This window comes from Manis pentadactyla, chromosome 6 (assembly GCF_030020395.1).
Source record: "Manis pentadactyla isolate mManPen7 chromosome 6, mManPen7.hap1, whole genome shotgun sequence".
Lineage (NCBI taxonomy): Eukaryota > Metazoa > Chordata > Mammalia > Pholidota > Manidae > Manis > Manis pentadactyla.
The window spans coordinates 77,710,521-77,735,117 of NC_080024.1; positions in this window are offsets into that span (position 1 = coordinate 77,710,521).

A 24,597-nucleotide genomic window follows, 5' to 3' on the forward strand; every position below is an offset into this window, starting at 1 on the left:
TAATTGTGTGTGTGCTACTGTGTGTGAGAATGTGGTTGTTTCTGTGTGTAGGTGTGTGAATGTGTGAGTGTGTTTGTGAGAGTGTAGTTGTGTGAGTGTTTGTGTGTGTGTGAGTGTGTATACGGGTGTGTGATTGTGTCTGAGTTTTTGTGATTGTGTGTGAGAATGTGAGTGAATGTGTCTGTGTGTATGTGTGTGAGTGTGTGAAACAGTGTCTCAGTCTTCGTGATTTTGTGTGGGTGTGTGAGAGTGTGTGTGAGCGTTTGAGTGTAGGTGTGTCTTTTTGAGTGCCTTTGTGGTTATTATATGTGTGTGTGTGAAAGTGTGTGTGTAAGTGTGAGTGGGAGTGAGAGTGGGACTGTGTGTACGAGTGTGTTATTGTGTGTGATTGTGTTTGTGGGTGAGTGTCTGAGCGTCTTTGTGTGCAGGTGTGTGTGTCTGACGGTTTTAGTGTGGGTGTGAGTGCATGTGACTCTGAGAGTGTGTGTGTAGTTGTGTGAGTGGGAGTGAGTGTGTGAATGTGTATACGATTGGGTGACTGTGTGTGAGTGTGTGTGATTGTGTGTGAGAATGTGTGTGTGTGAGTCTGTTTGTGTAGGTGTGTGATTGTGCCGAACCCTGTGTGATTGTGTGTGTTTGTGAGGGTGTGTGACAGTGTGTGTGAGTGTAGGAGTGTCTGAGTGCCTGTGTGATTTCTGTATGTGAGTGTGTGTGTGTTTGATGATGCGTTTGTTTGTGTGTGTGTAGGTGTGTTAGTGGGAGTGAGTGTGAATACGAGTGTGTGATTGTGTGTGAGTGTTTTTGTCTGTGAGTGGCTGTGAGTGTGTCTGTGAGTGCAGGTGAGAGTGCGTGACTATTTGTGAGTGTGTGTGTGATTGCATGAGAGCCTGTGTTTGTGTGTTGGTTTGTTTGAGTGTGTAGGTGTGCGTGTGTGTTTGACAGTGTTTGAGTGAGTGTTAGTGCGTGTGTGTCTATAAGTGTTTGTGTGAGTAGGTGTGTGAGTGTGTGTGACCGGGTGATTGTGTGTGTGAATGCGTGTGAGTCTGTGTGTCTGTGTGTTTGTGGGTGTGTCTACATGTGTGTAGGTGTGTGACTGTTTATGGCACTGTGTCATTGTGCGTGAGTGCTCATGTGTCTGTGTGTGTGTGTGAGTTTGTGAGAGTGTAGGTGTGATTGGGAATGAGTGTGTGAGTGTGTATATGAGTGTGTCATTGTGTTTGTGTGTGTGTGTGAGTGTGTTTTGTTTAGGTGTGTGCGTGACATTTTGTGTGTCTATGTGTGAGTGTATTTTTGTCTGAGTGTGTGTGTCTGTGTGTAAGTGTGAGAGTGTGCTAGGGTGTTTGTGAGAGTGAAGGTGTGTGAGTGGGAGTGAGTGAGTGAATGTGTATATGAGTGGGTGACTGTGTGTGTGTGCATGTGTGTGCCTGACAGTCTGAATATGTGGGTGTTTCTGTGTGTAGGTGTGTGAGTGTGTGTGTGACATTGTGTGAGTGTGTGTGTGACATTGTGTGAGTGTGTGTGAGTGCATGTGAATCTGTGTGTGTTGGTGTGTGAGTAGGTGTGCGAGAGCTTGTGGCAGTGTGTGAGTGTGTGTGTTTGTGACATTCTGTGAATGTGTGTTGGTGTCTCTGTGTGTGTAGATGTGTGAGTGCAGCAGTGTGTGAGTGTGTGAGTGCGAATGAGTCTGTGAGTGTGTGCGGGTGTGAGTGTGTTTCTTTGTGAAATTTCAGTTGCGTGAGTTGGAGTGATTGTGTGAGTGTGTATATAAGTGTGCGATAGTGTGTGAGTGTGTGTGATTGTGTGTGAGTATGTGTGTGTGCCTATATGTGTTTGTGTCTATGTGTAGGTGCGTAATTGTGTGTGTGCTACTGTGTGTGAGAATGTGGGTGTTTCTGTGTGTAGGTGTGTGAATGTGTGAGTGTGTTTGTGAGAGTGTAGTTGTGTGCGTGTTTGTGTGTGTGAGTGTGTATACGGGTGTGTGATTGTGTCTGAGTTTTTGTGATTGTGTGTGAGAATGTGAGTGAATGTGTCTATGTGTATGTGTGTGAGTGTGTGAAACAGTGTCTCAGTCTTCGTGATTTTGTGTGGGTGTGTGAGAGTGTGTGTGAGCGTTTGAGTGTAGGTGTGTCTTTTTGAGTGCCTTTGTGGTTATTATATGTGTGTGAGTGAAAGTGTGTGTGTAAGTGTGAGTGGGAGTGAGAGTGGGACTGTGTGTACGAGTGTGTTATTGTGTGTGATTGTGTTTGTGGGTGAGTGTCTGAGCGTCTTTGTGTGCAGGTGTGTGTGTCTGACGGTTTTAGTGTGGGTGTGAGTGCATGTGACTCTGTGAGAGTGTGTGTGTAGTTGTGTGAGTGGGAGTGAGTGTGTGAATGTGTATACGATTGGGTGACTGTGTGTGAGTGTGTGTGATTGTGTGTGAGAATGTGTGTGAGTGAGTCTGTGTGTGTAGGTGTGTGATTGTGCCGAACCCTGTGTGATTGTGTGTGTTTGTGAGGGTGTGTGACAGTGTGTGTGAGTGAAGGAGTGTCTGAGTGCCTGTGTGATTTCTGTATGTGAGTGTGTGTGTGTTTGATGATGCGTTTGTTTGTGTGTGTGTAGGTGTGTTAGTGGGAGTGAGTGTGAATACGAGTGTGTGATTGTGTGTGAGTGTTTTTGTCTGTGAGTGGCTGTGAGTGTGTCTGTGAGTGCAGGTGAGAGTGCGTGACTATTTGTGAGTGTGTGTGTGATTGCATGTGAGCCTGTGTTTGTGTGTTGGTTTGTTTGTGTGTGTAGGTGTGCGTGTGTGTTTGACAGTGTTTGAGTGAGTGTTAGTGCGTGTGTGTCTGTAAGTGTTTGTGTGAGTAGGTGTGTGAGTGTGTGTGACCGGGTGATTGTGTGTGTGAATGCGTGTGAGTCTGTGTGTCTGTGTGTTTGTGGGTGTGTCTACATGTGTGTAGGTGTGTGACTGTTTATGGCACTGTGTCATTGTGCGTGAGTGCTCATGTGTCTGTGTGTGTGTGTGAGTTTGTGAGAGTGTAGGTGTGATTGGGAATGAGTGTGTGAGTGTGTATATGAGTGTGTCATTGTGTTTGTGTGTGTGTGTGAGTGTGTTTTGTTTAGGTGTGTGCGTGACATTTTGTGTGTCTATGTGTGAGTGTATTTTTATCTGAGTGTGTGTGTCTGTGTGTAAGTGTGAGAGTGTGCTAGGGTGTTTGTGAGAGTTCAGGGGTGTGAGTGGGAGTGAGTGAGTGAATGTGTATATGAGTAGGTGACTGTGTGTGTGTGCATGTGTGTGCCTGACAGTCTGAATATGTGGGTGTTTCTGTGTGTAGGTGTGTGAGTGTGTGTGTGACATTGTATGAGTGTGTGTGTGACATTGTGTGAGTGTGTGTGTGAGTGCATGTGAATCTGTGTGTGTTGGTGTGTGAGTAGGTGTGCGAGAGCTTGTGGCAGTGTGTGAGTGTGTGTGTTTGTGACATTCTGTGAATGTGTGTTGGTGTCTCTGTGTGTGTAATGTGTGAGTGCAGCAGTGTGTGAGTGTGTGAGTGCGAATGAGTCTGTGAGTGTGTGCGGGTGTGAGTGTGTTTCTTTGTGAAATTTCAGTTGCGTGAGTTGGAGTGATTGTGTGAGTGTGTATATAAGTGTGCGATAGTGTGTGAGTGTGTGTGATTGTGTGTGAGTATGTGTGTGTGCCTATATGTGTTTGTGTCTATGTGTAGGTGCGTAATTGTGTGTGTGCTACTGTGTGTGAGAATGTGGTTGTTTCTGTGTGTAGGTGTGTGAATGTGTGAGTGTGTTTGTGAGAGTGTAGTTGTGTGAGTGTTTGTGTGTGTGTGAGTGTGTATACGGGTGTGTGATTGTGTCTGAGTTTTTGTGATTTTGTGTGAGAATGTGAGTGAATGTGTCTGTGTGTATGTGTGTGAGTGTGTGAAACAGTGTCTCAGTCTTCGTGATTTTGTGTGGGTGTGTGAGAGTGTGTGTGAGCGTTTGAGTGTAGGTGTGTCTTTTTGAGTGCCTTTGTGGTTATTATATGTGTGTGAGTGAAAGTGTGTGTGTAAGTGGGAGTGGGAGTGAGAGTGGGACTGTGTGTACGAGTGTGTTATTGTGTGTGATTGTGTTTGTGGGTGAGTGTCTGAGCGTCTTTGTGTGCAGGTGTGTGTGTCTGACGGTTTTAGTGTGGGTGTGAGTGCATGTGACTCTGTGAGATGTGTGTAGTTGTGTGAGTGGGAGTGAGTGTGTGAATGTGTATACGATTGGGTGACTGTGTGTGAGTGTGTGTGATTGTGTGTGAGAATGTGTGTGTGTGAGTCTGTGTGTGTAGGTGTGTGATTGTGCCGAACCCTGTGTGATTGTGTGTGTTTGTGAGGGTGTGTGACAGTGTGTGTGAGTGTAGGAGTGTCTGAGTGCCTGTGTGATTTCTGTATGTGAGTGTGTGTGTGTTTGATGATGCGTTTGTTTGTGTGTGTGTAGGTGTGTTAGTGGGAGTGAGTGTGAATACGAGTGTGTGATTGTGTGTGAGTGTTTTTGTCTGTGAGTGGCTGTGAGTGTGTCTGTGAGTGCAGGTGAGGGTGCGTGACTATTTGTGAGTGTGTGTGTGATTGCATGTGAGCCTGTGTTTGTGTGTTGGTTTGTTTGTGTGTGTAGGTGTGCGTGTGTGTTTGACAGTGTTTGAGTGTGTGTTAGTGCATGTGTGTCTGTAAGTGTTTGTGTGAGTAGGTGTGTGAGTGTGTGTGACCGGGTGATTGTGTGTGTGAATGCGTGTGAGTCTGTGTGTCTGTGTGTTTGTGGGTGTGTCTACATGTGTGTAGGTGTGTGACTGTTTATGGCACTGTGTCATTGTGCGTGAGTGCTCATGTGTCTGTGTGTGTGTGTGAGTTTGTGAGAGTGTAGGTGTGATTGGGAATGAGTGTGTGAGTGTGTATATGAGTGTGTCATTGTGTTTGTGTGTGTGTGTGAGTGTGTTTTGTTTAGGTGTGTGCGTGACATTTTGTGTGTCTATGTGTGAGTGTATTTTTGTCTGAGTGTGTGTGTCTGTGTGTAAGTGTGAGAGTGTGCTAGGGTGTTTGTGAGAGTGAAGGTGTGTGAGTGGGAGTGAGTGAGTGAATGTGTATATGAGTGGGTGACTGTGTGTGTGTGCATGTGTGTGCCTGACAGTCTGAATATGTGGGTGTTTCTGTGTGTAGGTGTGTGAGTGTGTGTGTGACATTGTGTGAGTGTGTGTGTGACATTGTGTGAGTGTGTGTGAGTGCATGTGAATCTGTGTGTGTTGGTGTGTGAGTAGGTGTGCGAGAGCTTGTGGCAGTGTGTGAGTGTGTGTGTTTGTGACATTCTGTGAATGTGTGTTGGTGTCTCTGTGTGTGTAATGTGTGAGTGCAGCAGTGTGTGAGTGTGTGAGTGCGAATGAGTCTGTGAGTGTGTGCGGGTGTGAGTGTGTTTCTTTGTGAAATTTCAGTTGCGTGAGTTGGAGTGATTGTGTGAGTGTGTATATAAGTGTGCGATAGTGTGTGAGTGTGTGTGATTGTGTGTGAGTATGTGTGTGTGCCTATATGTGTTTGTGTCTATGTGTAGGTGCGTAATTGTGTGTGTGCGACTGTGTGTGAGAATGTGGTTGTTTCTGTGTGTAGGTGTGTGAATGTGTGAGTGTGTTTGTGAGAGTGTAGTTGTGTGAGTGTTTGTGTGTGTGTGAGTGTGTATACGGGTGTGTGATTGTGTCTGAGTTTTTGTGATTGTGTGTGAGAATGTGAGTGAATGTGTCTGTGTGTATGTGTGTGAGTGTGTGAAACAGTGTCTCAGTCTTCGTGATTTTGTGTGGGTGTGTGAGAGTGTGTGTGAGCGTTTGAGTGTAGGTGTGTCTTTTTGAGTGCCTTTGTGGTTATTATATGTGTGTGTGTGAAAGTGTGTGTGTAAGTGTGAGTGGGAGTGAGAGTGGGACTGTGTGTACGAGTGTGTTATTGTGTGTGATTGTGTTTGTGGGTGAGTGTCTGAGCGTCTTTGTGTGCAGGTGTGTGTGTCTGACGGTTTTAGTGTGGGTGTGAGTGCATGTGACTCTGAGAGTGTGTGTGTAGTTGTGTGAGTGGGAGTGAGTGTGTGAATGTGTATACGATTGGGTGACTGTGTGTGAGTGTGTGTGATTGTGTGTGAGAATGTGTGTGTGTGAGTCTGTGTGTGTAGGTGTGTGATTGTGCCGAACCCTGTGTGATTGTGTGTGTTTGTGAGGGTGTGTGACAGTGTGTGTGAGTGTAGGAGTGTCTGAGTGCCTGTGTGATTTCTGTATGTGAGTGTGTGTGTGTTTGATGATGCGTTTGTTTGTGTGTGTGTAGGTGTGTTAGTGGGAGTGAGTGTGAATACGAGTGTGTGATTGTGTGTGAGTGTTTTTGTCTGTGAGTGGCTGTGAGTGTGTCTGTGAGTGCAGGTGAGAGTGCGTGACTATTTGTGAGTGTGTGTGTGATTGCATGTGAGCCTGTGTTTGTGTGTTGGTTTGTTTGTGTGTGTAGGTGTGCATGTGTGTTTGACAGTGTTTGAGTGAGTGTTAGTGCGTGTGTGTCTATAAGTGTTTGTGTGAGTAGGTGTGTGAGTGTGTGTGACCGGGTGATTGTGTGTGTGAATGCGTGTGAGTCTGTGTGTCTGTGTGTTTGTGGGTGTGTCTACATGTGTGTAGGTGTGTGACTGTTTATGGCACTGTGTCATTGTGCGTGAGTGCTCATGTGTCTGTGTGTGTGTGTGAGTTTGTGAGAGTGTAGGTGTGATTGGGAATGAGTGTGTGAGTGTGTATATGAGTGTGTCATTGTGTTTGTGTGTGTGTGTGAGTGTGTTTTGTTTAGGTGTGTGCGTGACATTTTGTGTGTCTATGTGTGAGTGTATTTTTGTCTGAGTGTGTGTGTCTGTGTGTAAGTGTGAGAGTGTGCTAGGGTGTTTGTGAGAGTGAAGGTGTGTGAGTGGGAGTGAGTGAGTGAATGTGTATATGAGTGGGTGACTGTGTGTGTGTGCATGTGTGTGCCTGACAGTCTGAATATGTGGGTGTTTCTGTGTGTAGGTGTGTGAGTGTGTGTGTGACATTGTGTGAGTGTGTGTGTGACATTGTGTGAGTGTGTGTGAGTGCATGTGAATCTGTGTGTGTTGGTGTGTGAGTAGGTGTGCGAGAGCTTGTGGCAGTGTGTGAGTGTGTGTGTTTGTGACATTCTGTGAATGTGTGTTGGTGTCTCTGTGTGTGTAATGTGTGAGTGCAGCAGTGTGTGAGTGTGTGAGTGCGAATGAGTCTGTGAGTGTGTGCGGGTGTGAGTGTGTTTCTTTGTGAAATTTCAGTTGCGTGAGTTGGAGTGATTGTGTGAGTGTGTATATAAGTGTGCGATAGTGTGTGAGTGTGTGTGATTGTGTGTGAGTATGTGTGTGTGCCTATATGTGTTTGTGTCTATGTGTAGGTGCGTAATTGTGTGTGTGCGACTGTGTGTGAGAATGTGGTTGTTTCTGTGTGTAGGTGTGTGAATGTGTGAGTGTGTTTGTGAGAGTGTAGTTGTGTGAGTGTTTGTGTGTGTGTGAGTGTGTATACGGGTGTGTGATTGTGTCTGAGTTTTTGTGATTGTGTGTGAGAATGTGAGTGAATGTGTCTGTGTGTATGTGTGTGAGTGTGTGAAACAGTGTCTCAGTCTTCGTGATTTTGTGTGGGTGTGTGAGAGTGTGTGTGAGCGTTTGAGTGTAGGTGTGTCTTTTTGAGTGCCTTTGTGGTTATTATATGTGTGTGTGTGAAAGTGTGTGTGTAAGTGTGAGTGGGAGTGAGAGTGGGACTGTGTGTACGAGTGTGTTATTGTGTGTGATTGTGTTTGTGGGTGAGTGTCTGAGCGTCTTTGTGTGCAGGTGTGTGTGTCTGACGGTTTTAGTGTGGGTGTGAGTGCATGTGACTCTGTGAGAGTGTGTGTGTAGTTGTGTGAGTGGGAGTGAGTGTGTGAATGTGTATACGATTGGGTGACTGTGTGTGAGTGTGTGTGATTGTGTGTGAGAATGTGTGTGTGTGAGTCTGTGTGTGTAGGTGTGTGATTGTGCCGAACCCTGTGTGATTGTGTGTGTTTGTGAGGGTGTGTGACAGTGTGTGTGAGTGTAGGAGTGTCTGAGTGCCTGTGTGATTTCTGTATGTGAGTGTGTGTGTGTTTGATGATGCGTTTGTTTGTGTGTGTGTAGGTGTGTTAGTGGGAGTGAGTGTGAATACGAGTGTGTGATTGTGTGTGAGTGTTTTTGTCTGTGACTGGCTGTGAGTGTGTCTGTGAGTGCAGGTGAGAGTGCGTGACTATTTGTGAGTGTGTGTGTGTGATTGCATGTGAGCCTGTGTTTGTGTGTTGGTTTGTTTGTGTGTGTAGGTGTGCGTGTGTGTTTGACAGTGTTTGAGTGAGTGTTAGTGCGTGTGTGTCTGTAAGTGTTTGTGTGAGTAGGTGTGTGAGTGTGTGTGACCGGGTGATTGTGTGTGTGAATGCGTGTGAGTCTGTGTGTCTGTGTGTTTGTGGGTGTGTCTACATGTGTGTAGGTGTGTGACTGTTTATGGCACTGTGTCATTGTGCGTGAGTGCTCATGTGTCTGTGTGTGTGTGTGAGTTTGTGAGAGTGTAGGTGTGATTGGGAATGAGTGTGTGAGTGTGTATATGAGTGTGTCATTGTGTTTGTGTGTGTGTGTGAGTGTGTTTTGTTTAGGTGTGTGCGTGACATTTTGTGTGTCTATGTGTGAGTGTATTTTTGTCTGAGTGTGTGTGTCTGTGTGTAAGTGTGAGAGTGTGCTAGGGTGTTTGTGAGAGTGAAGGTGTGTGAGTGGGAGTGAGTGAGTGAATGTGTATATGAGTAGGTGACTGTGTGTGTGTGCATGTGTGTGCCTGACAGTCTGAATATGTGGGTGTTTCTGTGTGTAGGTGTGTGAGTGTGTGTGTGACATTGTATGAGTGTGTGTGTGACATTGTGTGAGTGTGTGTGTGAGTGCATGTTAATCTGTGTGCGTTGGTGAGTGAGTAGGTGTGCGAGAGCTTGTGGCAGTGTGTGAGTGTGTGTGTTTGTGACATTCTGTGAATGTGTGTTGGTGTCTCTGTGTGTGTAATGTGTGAGTGCAGCAGTGTGTGAGTGTGTGAGTGCGAATGAGTCTGTGAGTGTGTGCGGGTGTGAGTGTGTTTCTTTGTGAAATTTCAGTTGCGTGAGTTGGAGTGATTGTGTGAGTGTGTATATAAGTGTGCGATAGTGTGTGAGTGTGTGTGATTGTGTGTGAGTATGTGTGTGTTCCTATATGTGTTTGTGTCTATGTGTAGGTGCGTAATTGTGTGTGTGCTACTGTGTGTGAGAATGTGGGTGTTTCTGTGTGTAGGTGTGTGAATGTGTGAGTGTGTTTGTGAGAGTGTACTTGTGTGAGTGTTTGTGTGTGTGTGAGTGTGTATACGGGTGTGTGATTGTGTCTGAGTTTTTGTGATTGTGTGTGAGAATGTGAGTGAATGTGTCTGTGTGTATGTGTGTGAGTGTGTGAAACAGTGTCTCAGTCTTCGTGATTTTGTGTGGGTGTGTGAGAGTGTGTGTGAGCGTTTGAGTGTAGGTGTGTCTTTTTGAGTGCCTTTGTGGTTATTATATGTGTGTGAGTGAAAGTGTGTGTGTAAGTGTGAGTGGGAGTGAGAGTGGGAGTGTGTGTACGAGTGTGTTATTGTGTGTGATTGTGTTTGTGGGTGAGTGTCTGAGCGTCTTTGTGTGCAGGTGTGTGTGTCTGACGGTTTTAGTGTGGGTGTGAGTGCATGTGACTCTGTGAGAGTGTGTGTGTAGTTGTGTGAGTGGGAGTGAGTGTGTGAATGTGTATACGATTGGGTGACTGTGTGTGAGTGTGTGTGATTGTGTGTGAGAATGTGTGTGTGTGAGTCTGTGTGTGTAGGTGTGTGATTGTGCCGAACCCTGTGTGATTGTGTGTGTTTGTGAGGGTGTGTGACAGTGTGTGTGAGTGTAGGAGTGTCTGAGTGCCTGTGTGATTTCTGTATGTGAGTGTGTGTGTGTTTGATGATGCGTTTGTTTGTGTGTGTGTAGGTGTGTTAGTGGGAGTGAGTGTGAATACGAGTGTGTGATTGTGTGTGAGTGTTTTTGTCTGTGAGTGGCTGTGAGTGTGTCTGTGAGTGCAGGTGAGAGTGCGTGACTATTTGTGAGTGTGTGTGTGATTGCATGTGAGCCTGTGTTTGTGTGTTGGTTTGTTTGTGTGTGTAGGTGTGCATGTGTGTTTGACAGTGTTTGAGTGAGTGTTAGTGCGTGTGTGTCTATAAGTGTTTGTGTGAGTAGGTGTGTGAGTGTGTGTGACCGGGTGATTGTGTGTGTGAATGCGTGTGAGTCTGTGTGTCTGTGTGTTTGTGGGTGTGTCTACATGTGTGTAGGTGTGTGACTGTTTATGGCACTGTGTCATTGTGCGTGAGTGCTCATGTGTCTGTGTGTGTGTGTGAGTTTGTGAGAGTGTAGGTGTGATTGGGAATGAGTGTGTGAGTGTGTATATGAGTGTGTCATTGTGTTTGTGTGTGTGTGTGAGTGTGTTTTGTTTAGGTGTGTGTGTGACATTTTGTGTGTCTATGTGTGAGTGTATTTTTGTCTGAGTGTGTGTGTCTGTGTGTAAGTGTGAGAGTGTGCTAGGGTGTTTGTGAGAGTGAAGGTGTGTGAGTGGGAGTGAGTGAGTGAATGTGTATATGAGTGGGTGACTGTGTGTGTGTGCATGTGTGTGCCTGACAGTCTGAATATGTGGGTGTTTCTGTGTGTAGGTGTGTGAGTGTGTGTGTGACATTGTGTGAGTGTGTGTGTGACATTGTGTGAGTGTGTGTGAGTGCATGTGAATCTGTGTGTGTTGGTGTGTGAGTAGGTGTGCGAGAGCTTGTGGCAGTGTGTGAGTGTGTGTGTTTGTGACATTCTGTGAATGTGTGTTGGTGTCTCTGTGTGTGTAGATGTGTGAGTGCAGCAGTGTGTGAGTGTGTGAGTGCGAATGAGTCTGTGAGTGTGTGCGGGTGTGAGTGTGTTTCTTTGTGAAATTTCAGTTGCGTGAGTTGGAGTGATTGTGTGAGTGTGTATATAAGTGTGCGATAGTGTGTGAGTGTGTGTGATTGTGTGTGAGTATGTGTGTGTGCCTATATATGTTTGTGTCTATGTGTAGGTGCGTAATTGTGTGTGTGCTACTGTGTGTGAGAATGTGGTTGTTTCTGTGTGTAGGTGTGTGAATGTGTGAGTGTGTTTGTGAGAGTGTAGTTGTGTGAGTGTTTGTGTGTGTGTGAGTGTGTATACGGGTGTGTGATTGTGTCTGAGTTTTTGTGATTGTGTGTGAGAATGTGAGTGAATGTGTCTGTGTGTATGTGTGTGAGTGTGTGAAACAGTGTCTCAGTCTTCGTGATTTTGTGTGGGTGTGTGAGAGTGTGTGTGAGCGTTTGAGTGTAGGTGTGTCTTTTTGAGTGCCTTTGTGGTTATTATATGTGTGTGTGTGAAAGTGTGTGTGTAAGTGTGAGTGGGAGTGAGAGTGGGACTGTGTGTACGAGTGTGTTATTGTGTGTGATTGTGTTTGTGGGTGAGTGTCTGAGCGTCTTTGTGTGCAGGTGTGTGTGTCTGACGGTTTTAGTGTGGGTGTGAGTGCATGTGACTCTGAGAGTGTGTGTGTAGTTGTGTGAGTGGGAGTGAGTGTGTGAATGTGTATACGATTGGGTGACTGTGTGTGAGTGTGTGTGATTGTGTGTGAGAATGTGTGTGTGTGAGTCTGTTTGTGTAGGTGTGTGATTGTGCCGAACCCTGTGTGATTGTGTGTGTTTGTGAGGGTGTGTGACAGTGTGTGTGAGTGTAGGAGTGTCTGAGTGCCTGTGTGATTTCTGTATGTGAGTGTGTGTGTGTTTGATGATGCGTTTGTTTGTGTGTGTGTAGGTGTGTTAGTGGGAGTGAGTGTGAATACGAGTGTGTGATTGTGTGTGAGTGTTTTTGTCTGTGAGTGGCTGTGAGTGTGTCTGTGAGTGCAGGTGAGAGTGCGTGACTATTTGTGAGTGTGTGTGTGATTGCATGAGAGCCTGTGTTTGTGTGTTGGTTTGTTTGAGTGTGTAGGTGTGCGTGTGTGTTTGACAGTGTTTGAGTGAGTGTTAGTGCGTGTGTGTCTGTAAGTGTTTGTGTGAGTAGGTGTGTGAGTGTGTGTGACCGGGTGATTGTGTGTGTGAATGCGTGTGAGTCTGTGTGTCTGTGTGTTTGTGGGTGTGTCTACATGTGTGTAGGTGTGTGACTGTTTATGGCACTGTGTCATTGTGCGTGAGTGCTCATGTGTCTGTGTGTGTGTGTGAGTTTGTGAGAGTGTAGGTGTGATTGGGAATGAGTGTGTGAGTGTGTATATGAGTGTGTCATTGTGTTTGTGTGTGTGTGTGAGTGTGTTTTGTTTAGGTGTGTGCGTGACATTTTGTGTGTCTATGTGTGAGTGTATTTTTGTCTGAGTGTGTGTGTTTGTGTGTAAGTGTGAGAGTGTGCTAGGGTGTTTGTGAGAGTGAAGGTGTGTGAGTGGGAGTGAGTGAGTGAATGTGTATATGAGTGGGTGACTGTGTGTGTGTGCATGTGTGTGCCTGACAGTCTGAATATGTGGGTGTTTCTGTGTGTAGGTGTGTGAGTGTGTGTGTGACATTGTGTGAGTGTGTGTGTGACATTGTGTGAGTGTGTGTGAGTGCATGTGAATCTGTGTGTGTTGGTGTGTGAGTAGGTGTGCGAGAGCTTGTGGCAGTGTGTGAGTGTGTGTGTTTGTGACATTCTGTGAATGTGTGTTGGTGTCTCTGTGTGTGTAGATGTGTGAGTGCAGCAGTGTGTGAGTGTGTGAGTGCGAATGAGTCTGTGAGTGTGTGCGGGTGTGAGTGTGTTTCTTTGTGAAATTTCAGTTGCGTGAGTTGGAGTGATTGTGTGAGTGTGTATATAAGTGTGCGATAGTGTGTGAGTGTGTGTGATTGTGTGTGAGTATGTGTGTGTGCCTATATGTGTTTGTGTCTATGTGTAGGTGCGTAATTGTGTGTGTGCTACTGTGTGTGAGAATGTGGGTGTTTCTGTGTGTAGGTGTGTGAATGTGTGAGTGTGTTTGTGAGAGTGTAGTTGTGTGCGTGTTTGTGTGTGTGAGTGTGTATACGGGTGTGTGATTGTGTCTGAGTTTTTGTGATTGTGTGTGAGAATGTGAGTGAATGTGTCTATGTGTATGTGTGTGAGTGTGTGAAACAGTGTCTCAGTCTTCGTGATTTTGTGTGGGTGTGTGAGAGTGTGTGTGAGCGTTTGAGTGTAGGTGTGTCTTTTTGAGTGCCTTTGTGGTTATTATATGTGTGTGAGTGAAAGTGTGTGTGTAAGTGTGAGTGGGAGTGAGAGTGGGACTGTGTGTACGAGTGTGTTATTGTGTGTGATTGTGTTTGTGGGTGAGTGTCTGAGCGTCTTTGTGTGCAGGTGTGTGTGTCTGACGGTTTTAGTGTGGGTGTGAGTGCATGTGACTCTGTGAGAGTGTGTGTGTAGTTGTGTGAGTGGGAGTGAGTGTGTGAATGTGTATACGATTGGGTGACTGTGTGTGAGTGTGTGTGATTGTGTGTGAGAATGTGTGTGAGTGAGTCTGTGTGTGTAGGTGTGTGATTGTGCCGAACCCTGTGTGATTGTGTGTGTTTGTGAGGGTGTGTGACAGTGTGTGTGAGTGTAGGAGTGTCTGAGTGCCTGTGTGATTTCTGTATGTGAGTGTGTGTGTTTGATGATGCGTTTGTTTGTGTGTGTGTAGGTGTGTTAGTGGGAGTGAGTGTGAATACGAGTGTGTGATTGTGTGTGAGTGTTTTTGTCTGTGAGTGGCTGTGAGTGTGTCTGTGAGTGCAGGTGAGAGTGCGTGACTATTTGTGAGTGTGTGTGTGATTGCATGTGAGCCTGTGTTTGTGTGTTGGTTTGTTTGTGTGTGTAGGTGTGCGTGTGTGTTTGACAGTGTTTGAGTGAGTGTTAGTGCGTGTGTGTCTGTAAGTGTTTGTGTGAGTAGGTGTGTGAGTGTGTGTGACCGGGTGATTGTGTGTGTGAATGCGTGTGAGTCTGTGTGTCTGTGTGTTTGTGGGTGTGTCTACATGTGTGTAGGTGTGTGACTGTTTATGGCACTGTGTCATTGTGCGTGAGTGCTCATGTGTCTGTGTGTGTGTGTGAGTTTGTGAGAGTGTAGGTGTGATTGGGAATGAGTGTGTGAGTGTGTATATGAGTGTGTCATTGTGTTTGTGTGTGTGTGTGAGTGTGTTTTGTTTAGGTGTGTGCGTGACATTTTGTGTGTCTATGTGTGAGTGTATTTTTATCTGAGTGTGTGTGTCTGTGTGTAAGTGTGAGAGTGTGCTAGGGTGTTTGTGAGAGTTCAGGGGTGTGAGTGGGAGTGAGTGAGTGAATGTGTATATGAGTAGGTGACTGTGTGTGTGTGCATGTGTGTGCCTGACAGTCTGAATATGTGGGTGTTTCTGTGTGTAGGTGTGTGAGTGTGTGTGTGACATTGTATGAGTGTGTGTGTGACATTGTGTGAGTGTGTGTGTGAGTGCATGTGAATCTGTGTGCGTTGGTGTGTGAGTAGGTGTGCGAGAGCTTGTGGCAGTGTGTGAGTGTGTGTGTTTGTGACATTCTGTGAATGTGTGTTGGTGTCTCTGTGTGTGTAATGTGTGAGTGCAGCAGTGTGTGAGTGTGTGAGTGCGAATGAGTCTGTGAGTGTGTGCGGGTGTGAGTGTGTTTCTTTGTGAAATTTCAGTTGCGTGAGTTGGAGTGATTGTGTGAGTGTGTATATAAGTGTGCGATAGTGTGTGAGTGTGTGTGATTGTGTGTGAGTATGTGTGTGTGCCTATATGTGTTTGTGTCTATGTGTAGGTGCGTAATTGTGTGTGTGCTACTGTGTGTGAGAATGTGGTTGTTTCTGTGTGTAGGTGTGTGAATGTGTGAGTGTGTTTGTGAGAGTGTAGTTGTGTGAGTGTTTGTGTGTGTGTGAGTGTGTATACGGGTGTGTGATTGTGTCTGAGTTTTTGTGATTTTGTGTGAGAATGTGAGTGAATGTGTCTGTGTGTATGTGTGTGAGTGTGTGAAACAGTGTCTCAGTCTTCGTGATTTTGTGTGGGTGTGTGAGAGTGTGTGTGAGCGTTTGAGTGTAGGTGTGTCTTTTTGAGTGCCTTTGTGGTTATTATATGTGTGTGAGTGAAAGTGTGTGTGTAAGTGGGAGTGGGAGTGAGAGTGGGACTGTGTGTACGAGTGTGTTATTGTGTGTGATTGTGTTTGTGGGTGAGTGTCTGAGCGTCTTTGTGTGCAGGTGTGTGTGTCTGACGGTTTTAGTGTGGGTGTGAGTGCATGTGACTCTGTGAGATGTGTGTAGTTGTGTGAGTGGGAGTGAGTGTGTGAATGTGTATACGATTGGGTGACTGTGTGTGAGTGTGTGTGATTGTGTGTGAGAATGTGTGTGTGTGAGTCTGTGTGTGTAGGTGTGTGATTGTGCCGAACCCTGTGTGATTGTGTGTGTTTGTGAGGGTGTGTGACAGTGTGTGTGAGTGTAGGAGTGTCTGAGTGCCTGTGTGATTTCTGTATGTGAGTGTGTGTGTGTTTGATGATGCGTTTGTTTGTGTGTGTGTAGGTGTGTTAGTGGGAGTGAGTGTGAATACGAGTGTGTGATTGTGTGTGAGTGTTTTTGTCTGTGAGTGGCTGTGAGTGTGTCTGTGAGTGCAGGTGAGGGTGCGTGACTATTTGTGAGTGTGTGTGTGATTGCATGTGAGCCTGTGTTTGTGTGTTGGTTTGTTTGTGTGTGTAGGTGTGCGTGTGTGTTTGACAGTGTTTGAGTGTGTGTTAGTGCATGTGTGTCTGTAAGTGTTTGTGTGAGTAGGTGTGTGAGTGTGTGTGACCGGGTGATTGTGTGTGTGAATGCGTGTGAGTCTGTGTGTCTGTGTGTTTGTGGGTGTGTCTACATGTGTGTAGGTGTGTGACTGTTTATGGCACTGTGTCATTGTGCGTGAGTGCTCATGTGTCTGTGTGTGTGTGTGAGTTTGTGAGAGTGTAGGTGTGATTGGGAATGAGTGTGTGAGTGTGTATATGAGTGTGTCATTGTGTTTGTGTGTGTGTGTGAGTGTGTTTTGTTTAGGTGTGTGCGTGACATTTTGTGTGTCTATGTGTGAGTGTATTTTTGTCTGAGTGTGTGTGTCTGTGTGTAAGTGTGAGAGTGTGCTAGGGTGTTTGTGAGAGTGAAGGTGTGTGAGTGGGAGTGAGTGAGTGAATGTGTATATGAGTGGGTGACTGTGTGTGTGTGCATGTGTGTGCCTGACAGTCTGAATATGTGGGTGTTTCTGTGTGTAGGTGTGTGAGTGTGTGTGTGACATTGTGTGAGTGTGTGTGTGACATTGTGTGAGTGTGTGTGAGTGCATGTGAATCTGTGTGTGTTGGTGTGTGAGTAGGTGTGCGAGAGCTTGTGGCAGTGTGTGAGTGTGTGTGTTTGTGACATTCTGTGAATGTGTGTTGGTGTCTCTGTGTGTGTAATGTGTGAGTGCAGCAGTGTGTGAGTGTGTGAGTGCGAATGAGTCTGTGAGTGTGTGCGGGTGTGAGTGTGTTTCTTTGTGAAATTTCAGTTGCGTGAGTTGGAGTGATTGTGTGAGTGTGTATATAAGTGTGCGATAGTGTGTGAGTGTGTGTGATTGTGTGTGAGTATGTGTGTGTGCCTATATGTGTTTGTGTCTATGTGTAGGTGCGTAATTGTGTGTGTGCGACTGTGTGTGAGAATGTGGTTGTTTCTGTGTGTAGGTGTGTGAATGTGTGAGTGTGTTTGTGAGAGTGTAGTTGTGTGAGTGTTTGTGTGTGTGTGAGTGTGTATACGGGTGTGTGATTGTGTCTGAGTTTTTGTGATTGTGTGTGAGAATGTGAGTGAATGTGTCTGTGTGTATGTGTGTGAGTGTGTGAAACAGTGTCTCAGTCTTCGTGATTTTGTGTGGGTGTGTGAGAGTGTGTGTGAGCGTTTGAGTGTAGGTGTGTCTTTTTGAGTGCCTTTGTGGTTATTATATGTGTGTGTGTGAAAGTGTGTGTGTAAGTGTGAGTGGGAGTGAGAGTGGGACTGTGTGTACGAGTGTGTTATTGTGTGTGATTGTGTTTGTGGGTGAGTGTCTGAGCGTCTTTGTGTGCAGGTGTGTGTGTCTGACGGTTTTAGTGTGGGTGTGAGTGCATGTGACTCTGAGAGTGTGTGTGTAGTTGTGTGAGTGGGAGTGAGTGTGTGAATGTGTATACGATTGGGTGACTGTGTGTGAGTGTGTGTGATTGTGTGTGAGAATGTGTGTGTGTGAGTCTGTGTGTGTAGGTGTGTGATTGTGCCGAACCCTGTGTGATTGTGTGTGTTTGTGAGGGTGTGTGACAGTGTGTGTGAGTGTAGGAGTGTCTGAGTGCCTGTGTGATTTCTGTATGTGAGTGTGTGTGTGTTTGATGATGCGTTTGTTTGTGTGTGTGTAGGTGTGTTAGTGGGAGTGAGTGTGAATACGAGTGTGTGATTGTGTGTGAGTGTTTTTGTCTGTGAGTGGCTGTGAGTGTGTCTGTGAGTGCAGGTGAGAGTGCGTGACTATTTGTGAGTGTGTGTGTGATTGCATGTGAGCCTGTGTTTGTGTGTTGGTTTGTTTGTGTGTGTAGGTGTGCATGTGTGTTTGACAGTGTTTGAGTGAGTGTTAGTGCGTGTGTGTCTATAAGTGTTTGTGTGAGTAGGTGTGTGAGTGTGTGTGACCGGGTGATTGTGTGTGTGAATGCGTGTGAGTCTGTGTGTCTGTGTGTTTGTGGGTGTGTCTACATGTGTGTAGGTGTGTGACTGTTTATGGCACTGTGTCATTGTGCGTGAGTGCTCATGTGTCTGTGTGTGTGTGTGAGTTTGTGAGAGTGTAGGTGTGATTGGGAATGAGTGTGTGAGTGTGTATATGAGTGTGTCATTGTGTTTGTGTGTGTGTGTGAGTGTGTTTTGTTTAGGTGTGTGCGTGACATTTTGTGTGTCTATGTGTGAGTGTATTTTTGTCTGAGTGTGTGTGTCTGTGTGTAAGTGTGAGAGTGTGCTAGGGTGTTTGTGAGAGTGAAGGTGTGTGAGTGGGAGTGAGTGAGTGAATGTGTATATGAGTGGGTGACTGTGTGTGCGTGCATGTGTGTGCCTGACAGTCTGAATATGTGGGTGTTTCTGTGTGTAGGTGTGTGAGTGTGTGTGTGACATTGTGTGAGTGTGTGTGTGACATTGTGTGAGTGTGTGTGAGTGCATGTGAATCTGTGTGTGTTGGTGTGTGAGTAGGTGTGCGAGAGCTTGTGGCAGTGTGTGAGTGTGTGTGTTTGTGACATTCTGTGAATGTGTGTTGGTGTCTCTGTGTGTGTAGATGTGTGAGTGCAGCAGTGTGTGAGTGTGTGAGTGCGAATGAGTCTGTGAGTGTGTGCGGGTGTGAGTGTGTTTCTTTGTGAAATTTCAGTTGCGTGAGTTGGAGTGATTGTGTGAGTGTGTATATAAGTGTGCGATAGTGTGTGAGTGTGTGTGATTGTGTGTGAGTATGTGTGTGTGCCTATATATGTTTGTGTCTATGTGTAGGTGCGTAATTGTGTGTGTGCTACTGTGTGTGAGAATGTGGTTGTTTCTGTGTGTAGGTGTGTGAATGTGTGAGTGTGTTTGTGAGAGTGTAGTTGTGTGAGTGTTTGTGTGTGTGTGAGTGTGTATACGGGTGTGTGATTGTGTCTGAGTTTTTGTGATTGTGTGTGAGAATGTGAGTGAATGTGTCTGTGTGTATGTGTGTGAGTGTGTGAAACAGTGTCTCAGTCTTCGTGATTTTGTGTGGGTGTGTGAGAGTGTGTGTGAGCGTTTGAGTGTAGGTGTGTCTTTTTGAGTGCCTTTGTGGTTATTATATGTGTGTGTGTGAAAGTGTGTGTGTAAGTGTGAGTGGGAGTGAGAGTGGGACTGTGTGTACGAGTGTGTTATTGTGTGTGATTGTGTTTGTGGGTGAGTGTCTGAGCGTCTTTGTGTGCAGGTGTGTGTGTCTGACGGTTTTAGTGTGGGTGTGAGTGCATGTGACTCTGAGAGTGTGTGTGTAGTTGTGTGAGTGGGAGTGAGTGTGTGAATGTGTATACGATTGGGTGACTGTGTGTGAGTGTGTGTGATTGTGTGTGAGAATGTGTGTGTGTGAGTCTGTGTGTGTAGGTGTGTGATTGTGCCGAACCCTGTGTGATTGTGTGTGTTTGTGAGGGTGTGTGACAGTGTGTGTGAGTGTAGGAGTGTCTGAGTGCCTGTGTGATTTCTGTATGTGAGTGTGTGTGTGTTTGATGATGCGTTTGTTTGTGTGTGTGTAGGTGTGTTAGTGGGAGTGAGTGTGAATACGAGTGTGTGATTGTGTGTGAGTGTTTTTGTCTGTGAGTGGCTGTGAGTGTGTCTGTGAGTGCAGGTGAGAGTGCGTGACTATTTGTGAGTGTGTGTGTGATTGCATGTGAGCCTGTGTTTGTGTGTTGGTTTGTTTGTGTGTGTAGGTGTGCGTGTGTGTTTGACAGTGTTTGAGTGAGTGTTAGTGCATGTGTGTCTGTAAGTGTTTGTGTGAGTAGGTGTGTGAGTGTGTGTGACCGGGTGATTGTGTGTGTGAATGCGTGTGAGTCTGTGTGTCTGTGTGTTTGTGGGTGTGTCTACATGTGTGTAGGTGTGTGACTGTTTATGGCACTGTGTCATTGTGCGTGAGTGCTCATGTGTCTGTGTGTGTGTGTGAGTTTGTGAGAGTGTAGGTGTGATTGGGAATGAGTGTGTGAGTGTGTATATGAGTGTGTCATTGTGTTTGTGTGTGTGTGTGAGTGTGTTTTGTTTAGGTGTGTGCGTGACATTTTGTGTGTCTATGTGTGAGTGTATTTTTGTCTGAGTGTGTGTGTCTGTGTGTAAGTGTGAGAGTGTGCTAGGGTGTTTGTGAGAGTGAAGGTGTGTGAGTGGGAGTGAGTGAGTGAATGTGTATATGAGTGGGTGACTGTGTGTGTGTGCATGTGTGTGCCTGACAGTCTGAATATGTGGGTGTTTCTGTGTGTAGGTGTGTGAGTGTGTGTGTGACATTGTGTGAGTGTGTGTGTGACATTGTGTGAGTGTGTGTGAGTGCATGTGAATCTGTGTGTGTTGGTGTGTGAGTAGGTGTGCGAGAGCTTGTGGCAGTGTGTGAGTGTGTGTGTTTGTGACATTCTGTGAATGTGTGTTGGTGTCTCTGTGTGTGTAGATGTGTGAGTGCAGCAGTGTGTGAGTGTGTGAGTGCGAATGAGTCTGTGAGTGTGTGCGGGTGTGAGTGTGTTTCTTTGTGAAATTTCAGTTGCGTGTGTTGGAGTGATTGTGTGAGTGTGTATATAAGTGTGCGATAGTGTGTGAGTGTGTGTGATTGTGTGTGAGTATGTGTGTGTGCCTATATGTGTTTGTGTCTATGTGTAGGTGCGTAATTGTGTGTGTGCTACTGTGTGTGAGAATGTGGTTGTTTCTGTGTGTAGGTGTGTGAATGTGTGAGTGTGTTTGTGAGAGTGTAGTTGTGTGAGTGTTTGTGTGTGTGTGAGTGTGTATACGGGTGTGTGATTGTGTCTGAGTTTTTGTGATTTTGTGTGAGAATGTGAGTGAATGTGTCTGTGTGTATGTGTGTGAGTGTGTGAAACAGTGTCTCAGTCTTCGTGATTTTGTGTGGGTGTGTGAGAGTGTGTGTGAGCGTTTGAGTGTAGGTGTGTCTTTTTGAGTGCCTTTGTGGTTATTATATGTGTGTGAGTGAAAGTGTGTGTGTAAGTGTGAGTGGGAGTGAGAGTGGGACTGTGTGTACGAGTGTGTTATTGTGTGTGATTGTGTTTGTGGGTGAGTGTCTGAGCGTCTTTGTGTGCAGGTGTGTGTGTCTGACGGTTTTAGTGTGGGTGTGAGTGCATGTGACTCTGTGAGAGTGTGTGTAGTTGTGTGAGTGGGAGTGAGTGTGTGAATGTGTATACGATTGGGTGACTGTGTGTGAGTGTGTGTGATTGTGTGTGAGAATGTGTGTGTGTGAGTCTGTGTGTGTAGGTGTGTGATTGTGCCGAACCCTGTGTGATTGTGTGTGTTTGTGAGGGTGTGTGACAGTGTGTGTGAGTGTAGGAGTGTCTGAGTGCCTGTGTGATTTCTGTATGTGAGTGTGTGTGTGTTTGGTGATGCGTTTGTTTGTGTGTGTGTAGGTGTGTTAGTGGGAGTGAGTGTGAATACGAGTGTGTGATTGTGTGTGAGTGCTTTTGTCTGTGAGTGGCTGTGAGTGTGTCTGTGAGTGCAGGTGAGAGTGCGTGACTATTTGTGAGTGTCTGTGTGATTGCATGTGAGCCTGTGTTTGTGTGTTGGTTTGTTTGTGTGTGTAGGTGTGCGTGTGTGTTTGACAGTGTTTGAGTGTGTGTTAGTGCGTGTGTGTCTGTAAGTGTTTGTGTGAGTAGGTGTGTGAGTGTGTGTGACCGGGTGATTGTGTGTGTGAATGCGTGTGAGTCTGTGTGTCTGTGTGTTTGTGGGTGTGTCTACATGTGTGTAGGTGTGTGACTGTTTATGGCACTGTGTCATTGTGCGTGAGTGCTCATGTGTCTGTGTGTGTGTGTGAGTTTGTGAGAGTGTAGGTGTGATTGGGAATGAGTGTGTGAGTGTGTATATGAGTGTGTCATTGTGTTTGTGTGTGTGTGTGAGTGTGTTTTGTTTAGGTGTGTGCGTGACATTTTGTGTGTCTATGTGTGAGTGTGTTTTTGTCTGAGTGTGTGTGTCTGTGTGTAAGTGTGAGAGTGTGCTAGGGTGTTTGTGAGAGTGAAGGTGTGTGAGTGGGAGTGAGTGAGTGAATGTGTATATGAGTGGGTGACTGTGTGTGTGTGCATGTGTGTGCCTGACAGTCTGAATATGTGGGTGTTTCTGTGTGTAGGTGTGTGAGTGTGTGTGTGACATTGTGTGAGTGTGTGTGTGACATTGTGTGAGTGTGTGTGAGTGCATGTGAATCTGTGTGCGTTGGTGTGTGAGCAGGTGTGCGAGAGCTTGTGGCAGTGTGTGAGTGTGTGTGTTTGTGACATTCTGTGAATGTGTGTTGGTGTCTCTTTGTGTGTAATGTGTGAGTGCAGCAGTGTGTGAGTGTGTGAGTGCGAATGAGTCTGTGAGTGTGTGCGGGTGTGAGTGTGTTTCTTTGTGAAATTTCAGTTGCGTGAGTTGGAGTGATTGTGTGAGTGTGTATATAAGTGTGCGATAGTGTGTGAGTGTGTGTGATTGTGTGTGAGTATGTGTGTGTGCCTATATGTGTTTGTGTCTATGTGTAGGTGCGTAATTGTGTGTGTGCGATTGTGTGTGAGAATGTGGTTGTTTCTGTGTGTAGGTGTGTGAATGTGTGAGTGTGTTTGTGAGAGTGTAGTTGTGTGCGTGTTTGTGTGTGTGTGAGTGTGTATACGGGTGTGTGATTGTGTCTGAGTTTTTGTGATTGTGTGTGAGAATGTGAGTGAATGTGTCTGTGTGTATGTGTGTGAGTGTGTGAAACAGTGTCTCAGTCTTCGTGATTTTGTGTGGGTGTGTGAGAGTGTGTGTGAGCGTTTGAGTGTAGGTGTGTCTTTTTGAGTGCCTTTGTGGTTATTATATGTGTGTGTGTGAAAGTGTGTGTGTAAGTGTGAGTGGGAGTGAGAGTGGGACTGTGTGTACGAGTGTGTTATTGTGTGTGATTGTGTTTGTGGGTGAGTGTCTGAGCGTCTTTGTGTGCAGGTGTGTGTGTCTGACGGTTTTAGTGTGGGTGTGAGTGCATGTGACTCTGTGAGAGTGTGTGTGTAGTTGTGTGAGTGGGAGTGAGTGTGTGAATGTGTATACGATTGGGTGATTGTGTGTGAGTGTGTGTGATTGTGTGTGAGAATGTGTGTGTGTGAGTCTGTGTGTGTAGGTGTGTGATTGTGCCGAACCCTGTGTGATTGTGTGTGTTTGTGAGGGTGTGTGACAGTGTGTGTGAGTGTAGGAGTGTCTGAGTGCCTGTGTGATTTCTGTATGTGAGTGTGTGTGTGTTTGATGATGCGTTTGTTTGTGTGTGTGTAGGTGTGTTAGTGGGAGTGAGTGTGAATACGAGTGTGTGATTGTGTGTGAGTGTTTTTGTCTGTGAGTGGCTGTGAGTGTGTCTGTGAGTGCAGGTGAGGGTGCGTGACTATTTGTGAGTGTGTGTGTGATTGCATGTGAGCCTGTGTTTGTGTGTTGGTTTGTTTGTGTGTGTAGGTGTGCGTGTGTGTTTGACAGTGTTTGAGTGAGTGTTAGTGCGTGTGTGTCTGTAAGTGTTTGTGTGAGTAGGTGTGTGAGTGTGTGTGACCGGGTGATTGTGTGTGTGAATGCGTGTGAGTCTGTGTGTCTGTGTGTTTGTGGGTGTGTCTACATGTGTGTAGGTGTGTGACTGTTTATGGCACTGTGTCATTGTGCGTGAGTGCTCATGTGTCTGTGTGTGTGTGTGAGTTTGTGAGAGTGTAGGTGTGATTGGGAATGAGTGTGTGAGTGTGTATATGAGTGTGTCATTGTGTTTGTGTGTGTGTGTGAGTGTGTTTTGTTTAGGTGTGTGCGTGACATTTTGTGTGTCTATGTGTGAGTGTATTTTTGTCTGAGTGTGTGTGTCTGTGTGTAAGTGTGAGAGTGTGCTAGGGTGTTTGTGAGAGTGAAGGTGTGTGAGTGGGAGTGAGTGAGTGAATGTGTATATGAGTGGGTGACTGCGTGTGTGTGCATGTGTGTGCCTGAGAGTCTGAATATGTGGGTGTTTCTGTGTGTAGGTGTGTGAGTGTGTGTGTGACATTGTGTGAGTGTGTGTGTGACATTGTGTGTGAGTGTGTGAGTGCATGTGAATCTGTGTGCGTTGGTGTGTGAGTAGGTGTGCGAGAGCTTGTGGCAGTGTGTGAGTGTGTGTGTTTGTGACATTCTGTGAATGTGTGTTGGTGTCTCTGTGTGTGTAGATGTGTGAGTGCAGCAGTGTGTGAGTGTGTGAGTGCGAATGAGTCTGTGAGTGTGTGCGGGTGTGAGTGTGTTTCTTTGTGAAATTTCAGTTGCGTGAGTTGGAGTGATTGTGTGAGTGTGTATATAAGTGTGCGATAGTGTGTGAGTGTGTGTGATTGTGTGTGAGTATGTGTGTGTGCCTATATGTGTTTGTGTCTATGTGTAGGTGCGTAATTGTGTGTGTGCGACTGTGTGTGAGAATGTGGGTGTTTCTGTGTGTATGTGTGTGAATGTGTGAGTGTGTTTGTGAGAGTGTACTTGTGTGAGTGTTTGTGTGTGTGTGAGTGAGTATACGGGTGTGTGATTGTGTCTGAGTTTTTGTGATTGTGTGTGAGAATGTGAGTGAATGTGTCTGTGTGTATGTGTGTGAGTGTGTGAAACAGTGTCTCAGTCTTCGTGATTTTGTGTGGGTGTGTGAGAGTGTGTGTGAGCGTTTGAGTGTAGGTGTGTCTTTTTGAGTGCCTTTGTGGTTATTATATGTGTGTGTGTGTGAAAGTGTGTGTGTAAGTGTGAGTGGGAGTGAGAGTGGGACTGTGTGTACGAGTGTGTTATTGTGTGTGATTGTGTTTGTGGGTGAGTGTCTGAGCGTCTTTGTGTGCAGGTGTGTGTGTCTGACGGTTTTAGTGTGGGTGTGAGTGCATGTGACTCTGTGAGAGTGTGTGTGTAGTTGTGTGAGTGGGAGTGAGTGTGTGAATGTGTATA